The sequence below is a fragment of the Panthera tigris genome, chromosome B1, assembly GCF_018350195.1.
Source record: "Panthera tigris isolate Pti1 chromosome B1, P.tigris_Pti1_mat1.1, whole genome shotgun sequence".
NCBI classification, from domain to species: Eukaryota; Metazoa; Chordata; class Mammalia; order Carnivora; family Felidae; genus Panthera; species Panthera tigris.
The window spans coordinates 45,313,889-45,326,599 of record NC_056663.1 but is presented as its reverse complement, the minus strand read 5'-3'; positions in this window follow the sequence as shown (position 1 = coordinate 45,326,599).

Sequence of the window (12,711 nt, the reverse complement as noted above, 5' to 3'; positions counted from 1 at the left end):
AACAACCAATATCCAAGACTCTTAACAAAATAACAATCAGTGTACAGAATCTGGAAAAGCAAGCTACACACAAAAAGCTTGCATAACCACAGAATCACAGAGAGCTATATAAAGAGAAAGTAGACAATTTTGCAATATTAGTTGCCCAGAGAATTTTGCAAACAGTCAAAAGTAGAATCTTCTATCTACAGTAATCTGTCTTAAAGGTTATCCCATGGGGGCTCCTGGGTGGCTCAGTCAATTGAGCGTCCACCTCTTGGTTTCGGCTCAGGTCGTGATCTCATGGTTTGTGGGTTACAGCCCCATGTTGGGCTCTGCTGACAGGGCGAAGCCTGCCTTGGATTCTCTCTCTCCCTCTCCCTGCCCCTCCCCCTCCGACTCACACTCTTTCTCTCTCTCTCAAAATACATAAAAAACATTTTTAAAAAATCTTTTAAAGGTTATCCTATGAAAACTCCCCAAATTAGCTTCTTAAGAATTACACTACACGTGTATGCTCTGCTCCCCATTCAGTTGGACTGTTTGGTTCTCACTGCACAGATTTGCCCCATACCCAGGGCTCTCTGGGCGGGCAAGTTAGGAATGACCCATCCCTTCTGTTCTTCTGCTTTCTGCAGAATGAGTTCCCCCATCAAGTGCAAGCAGCTCTGGAGGTGAGGACCCTTGTAAAGCGGATTACAGCCAAGACATCTTGTTATTGACTCCCTCCTCTGATTCTAGGTATTATTGAGGGTTCCAGGGAATTTGGGAGAAGTGAAAGTAAACACCATGATCTGACTTCCCTTAAGCACACCTCCCACTTTTCATTTCTGAAATCAAGCTCCACGGCAAATCTAGTCAGTATCAGGAAGTGAATTTGGCTTCCAGGGAGAGAGGCCTCCAAATTACTAAAATAACAAAAACATGTTTATATAGCAGAAGAACACAAACAAAGAAATTAGCAAAGCAGCACAGATCAAAAAGCACAAAACTAGATAATAGAGTAAGGCGATACTATCGTAGAGAAATGATAGAAAAACAGCACAAACCCGAGGAGTATAATACTAGATAATAGAATGCGGAAACGCTCTTGATTACAAAAATGAGAAGTTACTCAGTTGGAGGAAAAAGAGTCTCAAGTCGATTTGAGTGACAAAATCTACTTAATTTGACATCTCTCAGTGCGTTCTTTGAGATCACAAAGACTCTCGCCTTCAGATATACAGGGTCTTTTCCAAATACACACGGCAACTTGAAGGGGTGAGAAGTTGCCTGTTGTACGCCAGTTACTCTGGATCTGTGCGTTTCCAGATTTCAGGGAAAAACAGTCTAGCAACTGCGAGATCAAGAGACACAATTTACAATACACAATGAATTAATAAACAGTCAGGAAATTGTGTCGCTCAAGTGAAAAAGCATCAAACTATGCAAATTAAAGCAACAGCCACAACAACGAAAATCTGCTAGAAATACCAGCAGAGATGATGAGAAATCCAATGCTGATGTGAGCTGCACACATAGACATTGTCCTAGGGTGGAGACAGAGGATACAACATAAATAAGGACAAAAAGGATTTTTCATAAGTAAAATTGCTAGACATCATACCAATTTTCTTGAAAAACTGATTCTAAAGTGCATCTGAAAAAACAAACCCTCTAAAATAGCTAAGAATTTTGTAGAAGAGCAATGAGAAGAAGCAAGCACTACAAATGTTAAAACAAATCCTAGAGCTACAGTCATCTAAAGAGTGTGGAATCAATGGAAAAAAGTCAAAGAAACGTTTGTGAAATAAAGAAATGGCACCCCAAATACCATATTTATTTCCTTATTTTAAATTTACTTACAATTAAAAGTCATAAACATATCCATTTAGTGTAACAATTAACAGATTGATTTGATATTTAATAAAAATATACAATATATAAGCATACATATTCATGGTATAAAACACTAGCAGCTGCATTTTAATATTTAAAAAAAAATTTTTTAATGTTTATTATTTTTGAGACAAAGGGAGGGTCAGAGAGAGGGAGACACAGAATCTGAAGCAGGCTCCAGGCTCTGAGCTATCAGCACAGAGCCTGACGTGGGGCTCGAATTCATAGGCTGTGAGATCATGACCTGAGCTGAAGTCAGTTGCTTAACTGACTGAGCCACCCAGGCGCCCCTGAATTTTAATATTTAATCAATTCAACAGAAATTAATAAAAGGTAATAAAGGAAGTGGTAGAGAATACAACGAATGGTAATGGAGAAAAATAATTAAGTCGGTCACGGAAAATAGCAAATTAAAGTCCCATTTCACATTAAGTGCCTGATGCACAGTTAGGACACGATAAATACTTGTTAGAAGAAGAAAGGAATAGATGAATGAATAATATATTAAGTTCTAGATGGATTAAATACTTGACAAACAAACCATCATATACCACAAGAAATCGCAGACATACACTGTACCCATCTCGAGTTGGGAAAGGCTTTCCTAAATGTAGGCATGATGGTGGAGGTGACCAAGGAAACATTGCACAGGGGGAATTCCTTAATACTTTCAGATGTCTCTCTGAACAGCCACCTAGCTTGGAAAATCGTCACACAAATATGGCATACAAAAGATCAGCATCCTTCATATGGAAAAGTCTCTTAGAAATCAGAAAGAGGAAGACAAATACTCCAGTAGAAGATGAACAAGAACAGAAAGACAAGTGGCCAACACACATACGAAGAAATGTTCGACCTCACTGATGACCCAAGACATGAAGAATTAAATAAACACACAAGAATAATCCAATTCTTAAACATTCTGCCATCAAGACCACTCTCCTCATAAAAATGTATATACACACAGAATTTAGCATAAAATTTTAGGATTTTCTCAGACCTCTGGATGCCATGCAAAGATCCATGGGAACCTAGATTCAGAAGTTCTATAATTTCGTGATAATGAATGAATAATAAGGTTGAAGTAGGATGGATATTTTATATACTGCTTGTGTTCATATGTCCATATTTTAAAAAAGTGTTTGGCGATATGCATTAAAGATGTCAAAATACTTATAACCTATTCTTGGTATAAGTATTTTTAAGAAAATCTCTTAAGAAGGGGCTCCTGGGTGGCTTAGTCGGTTCAGTGTCTGACTCTTGATTGCAGCTTAGATCATGATCTCACAGTCATAAGATTCAGCCCCACATTGGGCTCTGTGATGACAGCACAGAGCCTGCATGAGATTCTCTCTCCCCCTCTCTCTCTGTCCCTCCCCTGCTCTCTCTCTCTCTCCCAAAATAAATAAAAAAACATTTTATATATATATATTTTTTAACGTTTATTTATTTTTGAGACAGAGAGAGACAGAGCATGAATGGGGGAGGGTCAGAGAGAGAGGGAGACACAGAATCTGAAACAGGCTCCAGGCTCTGAGCTGTCCGCACGGAGCCCGATGCAGGGCATGAACTCACAGACTGTGAGATCATGACCTGAGCTGAAGTCAGACACTCAACCGACTGAGCCACCCAGGCGCCCCTAAAATAACATTTTAAAAAAAGAAAGTCTCTTAAGGAAATCAGGTAAGAGCACAGTGATATATATGCAAGGATGTTCATCATGGCATTATTTATATTAGCATAGCATTTAAATTTAGCTGCTTAAATTCTCCAAATAAGGAACTGTTTAAATAAATTATGTTATATGCTTGAGATAGATTATTATTCCACTGTTATAATGTTTTTCAAGAATATTTAATGAGGGGCACCTGGGTGGCTCAGTTGGTTAAGCGTCTGACTCTTGATTTCAGCTCAGGTCATGATCTTACAATTATAAGATTCAGACCTGCATTGGGCTCTGTGATGACAGCACAGAGCCTGCATGGGATTCTCTCTTTCTCTGCCACTCCCTGCTTGTGCACTCTGTCTCTGTCTCTCTCTCTGTCTCTCTCTCTCTCTCTCTCAAAATAAATAAACATTAAAACAAAAAAAGTGGGGTGCCAGGTGGCTCAGTCGTTTAAGCGTTCAGCTTCGGCTCAGGACATGATCTCGTAGTTCATGAGTTGAGCTTCACATTGGGCTCTGTGCTGAGAACTCAGAGCCTGGAGCCTGCTTCAGATTCTGTGTGTCCCTCTCTCTCTGCCCCTCCACCACTCTTCTCTCTCTCTCTCTCAAAAATAAATAAACATGAAAAAAAATTAAAAAAAAAAAAAGCTTTGGAGAGCCCAGGTGGTTCAGTCAGTTAAACGTCTGACTTCAGTTTAGGTCATGATCTTGCAGTTTGTGGATTCGAGCTATGCTGTCAGCACAGAGCCTCCTCCAGATCCTCTGTCTCCCTCTGTCTGCCCTCCCCCATTTGTCCTTTCTGACTCTCTCAAAATAAATTTTAAAAAAAAAGAATATTTAATGACATGGGATAAGAAAAAGAACGTAATTTGAAAAAGATAATGTTGTATATCTGAATATACATGATATAAGAATAACCACATTGGGTGCCTGGGTGACTCAGTCAGTTGGGCATCTGACCTGATTTCCGCTCAGGTCATGATCCCAAGGTCATGGTATTGAGCCCCAGGTCAGGCTCCTTACTGGGCATGGAGCCTGCTTAAGATTCTCTCTCTCTCCCTCTGCCCCAGTCCCCTACTCATGCTCTGTCTCTCTCTAAAAATAATAAAAGAAAGAATAACCACATTATATATACATACATCAGGAAAGCTACAAGGAAATAACGTAGAAGGTTAATAATTATTATTTCTGTGTGATGAAGTTATGACAGTATTTTTCATCACTCTTTTCTACAATGAAATATATTTTATTTTCAAAACTCCCCCCCCAATTGCTTTTTAATACCAAAAAAAAAAAAAAATGGCTAAGGAAGTTTGGTTTCGATAAAAAAAATTTAAAAAAAATCTAGAACCAGAAACTCGAACTATAGAACCATGGCTTTAGCAAGTCCTAGTAAAAGTGAACCAACCTCTCAAGTCTTTCTTCAGGAAGACATTTCACAAAGATGTTCAGCTCTCAGGGCTCTGAGGCACCACACCATGTCGGTCAGTTACAAATGATAGTCTACTTACATCCAGGGCAAGAATGACTGCCTATTCCCTCTGAGACAACCTAACATGGACTTCTTTTGCGATTTGCCCTTTTGTGGTAAAAAGACATCCCTCTCCAAGTTTTCTTGGATTCATATCTGAGCGAATTCACATAAAGCAATCAGTAAGTCAACATTTTTGAGGCCTCTACCAAGTACTATACTAGTCACTTAGGAACCCTCAGAGAAAGAGCGTGTATCTGGCCTCCGGGGTTTAAAACATCACGGGAAGCCAAACCAGGTTGGAATCTTTGGTGACACAAAATACGGTAACTACATTCTCAGGCTTTGGAATGAACATGCCCAGATTGGAATCTGTTTCATCACTGCCGATTATACAAAGGCGGACAATTGGCTGAAATTCTCTAAGACTCGGGCATATGAGGTCAAAACAGTGCTGACCTCATTGGGCTGTAGGTACCATGAATGTGAGATAATGTGCCTGAAGAAGGCATGCACATGTGTTTACTTCGTCTTCTTGATCCTATCTGAGCTCCCTAATTTCAACCGAAGGTGTTGAAACATACCCCCTACTTTCGGGGTCCAGTTGTTGTCCAACTGGTGTCATTGACTTAAGTCTTGTATTGGTGGAGCTAACATTCATTGAGTACCTGCTTTTTACCACACACTGTGCTAGAACTTTACAACGGTCATGCAGATAAACCATGTTGCACGGTACTTCTTATATACCCAGAGTAATTACAGTTGCTGATAACATAGCAACTCACAAATCTCAGTGGCTTCAATTTAATATTTGAATTTATTTTTCATTTGCATTACAGTCCAATGAGGAATTCAGCGGAAAGCCTTCCATGTGGCTATTTGGGGACCCAGGGCCATCTAATTTGTGCCACCGTCTTGTAGGCTCCCCAAAGTCCTCCATGGGGACCTCTGTATTCAGCCAGCCAACAACTGGTGAAATAAAGCAAGAGGGCCAGAAACGGAGGAAAAGGTGTACATTTTCATGCACATTCTGCTGGCCAGAACCTGGTCACGTGGACTCTCCCTGCCTTTGGGGAAGGCTGGGTACTGTGGTCCCACTGTGAGTCCAGAAAGAAGAAAAGCATTAGGGTTATTCTGGCCAATCTCTGCCACACCTCTCAACCCACTAAGCAACAATCTCTGTTCCAGATATCGTGGCCTGGCTTCAAAACAGCTGTGTGTTTTCTTAGGCTCCTAGTAAGATGTTTTTTTCTTGCAACTCTTATTTGAGCAATAAATATTTCTCTTTTGTATACTTAATCATACAAGTTTTCCTTTGTGTGCAAAAGGTATAAAGTTTTATTGTAAGGCATGGTGTAGAGAGAATAGAGGCAATGATGCCAGGGCAACATTCCTGCATTTTAAAAGGAACATAGGTGCTAAAAGAAAGCAGAAATAATTTGGGAGGACCAGACCCAGAATTAGAGACTTCCTGGCTCCACAGGAAGTAATGGGTTTGGAGAGGGTGGGACAAGATGGCATAAAGCACCAATGGAACTCTAGGAGTAAGGCTCAAGGAGAGTCACATCCACTGTGGACTGTCTAATTAATTTCTTATTCCAATCTTTCTTGGGTCCTCCTCGAATTGTTGAGGTTGACAGCCGAAAGAAAATTTACATTTCCCAAACTCCCTTACCTTTAGGGTTCCAGATGTGACTTAGGTTTTGTGCGAGCAAGTGCACTCTCATATGACGAGGGAAGTGAGATAGGGCAAGAGAACACAATGTGGCCTCAGAGTCAGACCCTGAGAACTTGGGCTGCGTGGCGAGCCTCCCAGCAGAGGCCACCAGGTTGTCGGAGACAGCTGTGAGCGTAGAATGTTAAGTAGCACCAGTACCAGACCCAGAACAGTCCCTCTGCCACCCATGTTCCTTCCACTGCTCTGTATTATTCTCAATTGTTAAAAGCAAACAGTTTTTAAATCTCAGGTTATTGATGAATGGGCCTCATTTGGCTTTTGAAAGTCACTATCGTTTTGTATATGAACTAGACTGTCAGAAGAAAGTTCCGCAAAGTTTTGACCCCAGTCCTCAAGCTTGATCCCTGGCTCTCAAGCCCAAGTTGCTGTAAAACATTTATTGGCATAATCAATACACCCATGGGATGGGAGAGAGGGCAGGCGCTTGTTGTCGGCAATTTGAAGAAAGAACTTCTGGAGGGATAGGACCTCTGACCTAGCAGTTTAGGAGCAGAAGAGGAGGATATAACAGATTAGAAGCAGAGCCAATTAGCGTGGTTTGGGAGAGTGCTGAAAACATCAAACGTATATCCATAAACCATAAAACTGTAAGGCTCTCAAGATGTTAATTAGCTCTTTCTGTTAGTGAGCGATATGTGGGGGAAAACAAGTCTTCTGGGTCAATTGGGATTGGGAAACCCTGGGTCAGACAAAATAAAACAGAGTTCCAGTACCGTAGATCTTGAACAAATTGGGTATACTGATAATATTCAAGAGGTAAATGACACAGTATTTTCCGATCAGATCATCTCTTGGGGCTGCTAGACCACACGGGTCTCCATGGTGTCCAGGCAGGGCCATGCCCCCAGCTTCTGCAGACGAGTAAGGAAAAACCCAGAGATTTTGCCCTGCTTGTACCAGCGAAGCAGAAATGATAAAGATCTCAGGCTCCCCCCTGGGAAATACAAGCCAAGAAAACCTGGATAAATACTTAACCGCTTTCAGAGAAATCACAATCCAGTCTGGGCCCCCCACTGAGTAGGTCTGCACCAATTCAGGACTTGAAATGCTTTGAGCAGTCCACTCTGCCTTTCTTTCAAGCAAATCGCTGTTACTTCAGTCAGGTATAGTCATCACAGTAAGTTCAGCTAATTAGCCACACAACTGATTTACCCCATGCATTTTTTAAGATCTGCTTAATTTTTCTCTCTTTCGTTAGAGAGAGAAAAAAAATAGAACCCAGTTACACAGCACCGTTGTGTCTGTTATAATTAAAAGGTAAATTGACGTGCAAGTATTATGATATGATACTGCAATTTTGAATCTGTGAATTTTTGCTATCCAATAAAAGGTACATAGTCATCGTGAGCCCACATTGTCTGTCAGCTCTTGAATGATAGTTCCTGTTCTGTGGCAATGTATGCCTTCTATGAATGCCAGATTTTCCTATCCTGAAGTTGAATCTTACGTGTGTAATTTGTTCTACAGACTCTGTTGTTTGGTCTGGTTGTCCAATCTACCAAACTCATTACCACATCCCCTCAGAAGGCTCTATAGATGAAAACAAACAGATAAAAACCTACTTCCGTCTAAGAATGGAGAGCCGCAGTGAAAGGGAGAAATGCAATTGATTTCTGGGTTTTCCTCCCACAGGACATGAGAGGTGTGCAGGGGTGGTTTGTAAATATCCATCAAAGGTCTTGAGCCCCATTCCACAATGTCTAGAAGATTTCTGGAACTGGACGTTCTTCTCTGCTCAGATTTCCTGGAAGACTTTGTTCAGGGGGGTCAGGAGAGAAAGACGTGTAAATTCTGCATATTCCGAAAAGCAAGACCCACTTGCATGTTGAATTATGTGGGTGCTATCAGCTCACCCAAGAGCACCCACATAATTCAACATTCAAACGGTGAGCTGAATCCTGCTGGCCCTCACCTCTCTGAAGACCGATCGAGGCTAGAAAATTGTCAACTGCACTTCCAGGCCACGTGGTGGCAAGAGAACATTTGGAAGTGATTCGTCAACAACACTCAGCTGAAAGAGGATTTCTAGAGTCGGTGAAATCCCACAGGTGTATCTATGCACTGAAGTCTCTCACAGGGGCCATGCCGGGAGCCACAGAGGCTAGGGAAGGCGAGGGGGAGTGAGACATCACCCTGGTCTTGAGGCACTTGCAATCTAGTTGAAGGAACGGGGCTCAGCATAAGGAGTAATGGGACCTCAACACAGACTGTGTAAAAGCAAACGCTCAGGATTGTGGAACAGACCAATGCTAGCAGGGAAGAAGGAGCAGTCCAGGGGCGTGAGGTATGAAGGAGCTTTCTGGAGGGCAGAGCTTGGCAGAAATGAGGAGTAACGGTGTTCCAGTGAGCACTAGCTGGTAGGCAAGGAAGAGCAGGAGGTAATCCTACTCTACCACAGACTGGTAGACCTCCATAATCCCCGCTAGATGCACAAATGCCACAAGATACCCTGTCAACCCACAAGTGGGCAGCTCAAGCCATATTTGCAAAGGCTGAAATAAAGGAGGGCGTTCTCCATATTCCTTAGGAAAAAAGTTTATGGATCCTCTGTAAAATACAGGTGGAATGAAGGGCGCCTGGGGTGCTCAGTCAACTTTAGCTCAGGTCATGATCTCATGGTTTGCGGGCTTGAGCCCCGCATCAGGCTCTGTGCTGACAGCTCAGAGCCTGGAGCCTGTTTCCAATTCTGTGTCTCCTTCTCTCTCTGCCCCTCCCCTGCTCACACTCTGTCTCTCTCAAAAATGAATAAATGTTAAAAAAAAAAAAATACAGGTGGAATGAGATGCCAATCAATCCAGTGGTCTCTGCTTCTAGTGATTTCTATAGCACCGTTTTACCTGGATCATAACCCCTTAGGGAAGGGATTCCCAGTGAACAGGCAGAACCCCCTGCTCAGATGGAAAGACAGGACTTCTGGGACGAGCAGGTGAAGACGATCCCAGGAAATTCCCTCCCATCTGACAATATGCCAGCAACAGAGGGCCAACCAGGCTCTGCTGGCCATGACTGATAATTGAGTTTGTGACTGAGTGCATGAGCCAGTGAACAAACAAATCAACGCAAAATGGCTGCATCCTCCCCTGAGAGTGAGGGCATTTGCAGAACGCTGCCTCACCACAGCGGCCAGACACGTGGGCTAGAATTTGGTCAGAGAAGTGAGCCTCCCCACGTGATCTTCTTCCAGAATCTTCTTCCTCTCATCCCTCCTTCATTCAAACTCGTTTTTAAGGGAGCAAACCTAAAGAACACCACATAATCTAAAGCTTCCAAATGTGGTATCAGCGGCCACACTCAGACCAAGTTCTTCTTGAAGTTTATTTGCTTCCTTTGGTCTCTTAATGGCTGCTCTCCCCTTTGAAAGGAGTAGGTGGAAAACACCTCAGGATGGTGGGGCGGGGTTCTGACTTTCAGCTGGTGTGAGGGAAGCAACAGATTGCTGAGCCTCCTGAGTGGGGTGGCCAAGGAAAGGAGTGAGGATAGAAACTTAGGAAGGCCTCGAGTCTTTTCTCAGCCTCCTGTCTCTCTCTTTCTCTCCCCCTCCCATAGCCAGGCCATGCAGCAGCGGTCACGGTCACCAGGGGAGGAACCCAGCTCAGCAATCCCACAAGACATGGCAGGCAGATGGCCGGGCTCCCCTGTCCCTGTGTCTTCAGGCAGGCACCAGGCCAGCCCACACCCCATCTTGCCTCCCCCTCCTGTCAGAAAAGAGACAGTGAAAAGAATCTGGGAGAGATTCTCCCAGAATGAGGATGAGGTAAGATGGGGTGCTCCGAGCCCGAGGAGGCACCCGGACCTTAAGTGTAAACTAACCAGAGAGAAATAAAAACAGGTCCTCAGCCCTAAGTTGGGTACTTTAACTTCTGTGCCCCGGCCACCTGCTCCTGCGTGGTTTCCTCTCAGCCCAGCCAGCTGCCCCTGAGACGATGTTCCCCTTGGATGAGGGCCCCAGCTGCGGGAGTCAGGCACAAAAGAGCTGGGAGGGCCCTCAGAGGCCATCGTCAGTGGGTGATCTGGGCCCTGGGTTCGTGAGGGTCTCAGGAGCTTCTGAGACAGGAGACGGCAGTCCCCTGAGTGTGCCACGTTCCCACCAGACATCTCTACTTTATTTGTCTTAATTTGGGAACTCCTAAGATTTATAGTTTTGAGCTTCCTGCTGCTTAAACAAAACAGAAAACATTTCAAAAGCGCTGTGCCTCGGGGCGCCTGGGTGGCTCAGTCGGTTAAGCGGCCGACTTCGGCTCAGGTCATGATCTCGCGGTCCGTGAGTTCGAGTCCCGCGTCGGGCTCTGTGCTGACAGCTCAGAGCCTGGAGCCTGTTTCAGATTCTGTGTCTCCCTCTCTCTGACCCTCCCCCGTTCATGCTTTGTCTCTCTCTGTCTCAAAAATAAATAAATGTTAAAAAAAATAATAAATAAATAAATAAATAAAGCACTGTGCCTCTAGCCCAACTATTTGTATGTGTGGATAAAGTTTCAGACAGACCAAGCGTCCTGGCCACAGTCAACCAGCCAGTGTGGGCCAGCTGGCCAGTCACGCGGGGCCATCTCTGGAGAGAATCGTAAAGGACGGTGGCCCAGGAAACACAGAGAGCAGCAGAGAGCCAGGCTAGTGGCTTCTGGACCCCTCTGAGCTTGCACCCGGCCTACGCTCTCAGAGCCCTCCCCCTACTTTCTTTGTGCACACAGTGAGCAAACTCATATTTTCCAGCTCTTGAGTCAGGGGGGAGCCCTGCAGCTTCTGTATAAAAGCAAATCCAAACATGGGGCACCTGGGTGGTGTAGTCCGTTAAGCATCTGTCTCTTGATCTCTGCTCCAGTCATGATCTCATGGCTTGTGGGATCGAGCCCGCATCGAGCTCTGCACTGATTGGGATTCTGCTTGGGATTCTCTATTACCCTCGCTCTCTGCCCCTCCCCCACTCATGCTCAATCTCTCTCTCTCTCTCTCTCTCAAAAATAAATAAATACACTTTAAAAAAACTTAAACAAACAAACAAAAAACACAAGCAGACAATCACTGTGGACACGGTGCTAAATGTTCATGGAAAGTTTTAAGAGAAATGGTAACTACTTGCTTTACCAGGAACTCAGCTGCTGGAAGCCCCAGTGAGATGAGTTCCAATGAGTTCCAATGAGTTCCAAGGCACATTACTTTCTCTTCTACTGAAGCACAACTTTCTATCCATTTCCTTCTTCTTATGTATATAGTAGAATAAAAAAAAGGGGGGGGAGGAGGGCAAGGAGAAATGGGGGTGGGGGGAGAAGGGAAAAGAAAACACTTAGACTTGTAATGGAGGCTCATTTTGGTAAAGTACCCCAGTGTCCCCGTGGGCCCAGAGAATTAAATGCTGTCACTCAGGTCTGAAAGCAGAGTCATCCAGTTTGCAGACACCTGTCATAATTAAACTAATGGCTCTGAAAATGTGCCTTGATATTAAATCTATCTTCCACTGAGGAGCAGGGCTGATTAAACCACTGTTTGACAGTTAATGATGAACCTCTTGCTTGCTGAGCTCTGTGACTGGAACTGGCCAGTTTAGGCTGGCCTCTCTCCCCTCCCTCCTTCTCCCTCCGCTCAACACCCACACAGATCCTGTGCCCTTTCCACCCTCTCTCCTACAGATCTCCGTCCCCTCTGCGCCTTCACCTCTCACCACCTTCACCGCTAGTGAGAGAACTGGTCTTCTCAGCAGGGAAGGATCACCTTCTAAGTCAACACCAACTCATCAACACCAACTCATTCCTGGTCATCAGGAATCATCGCTGGCCCGGCAAATTGATGCTGGTGGGAGCAGCAGTGGGTAAAGCCCCTGGCCAGCCTCTCTGGATCTTCTCTGGAAGACTGCATTTCCAATCCCGTCTTGGGAGAGATTAAACTCTGCCCTGTTGTGAAGCCGAAGAAATTCCGAAGTTACAAGACCGCTGAGTTGACTATGTTCCCTCCAATCAGGTTCTGTGGCTGATGCACAGACAGACTGGTC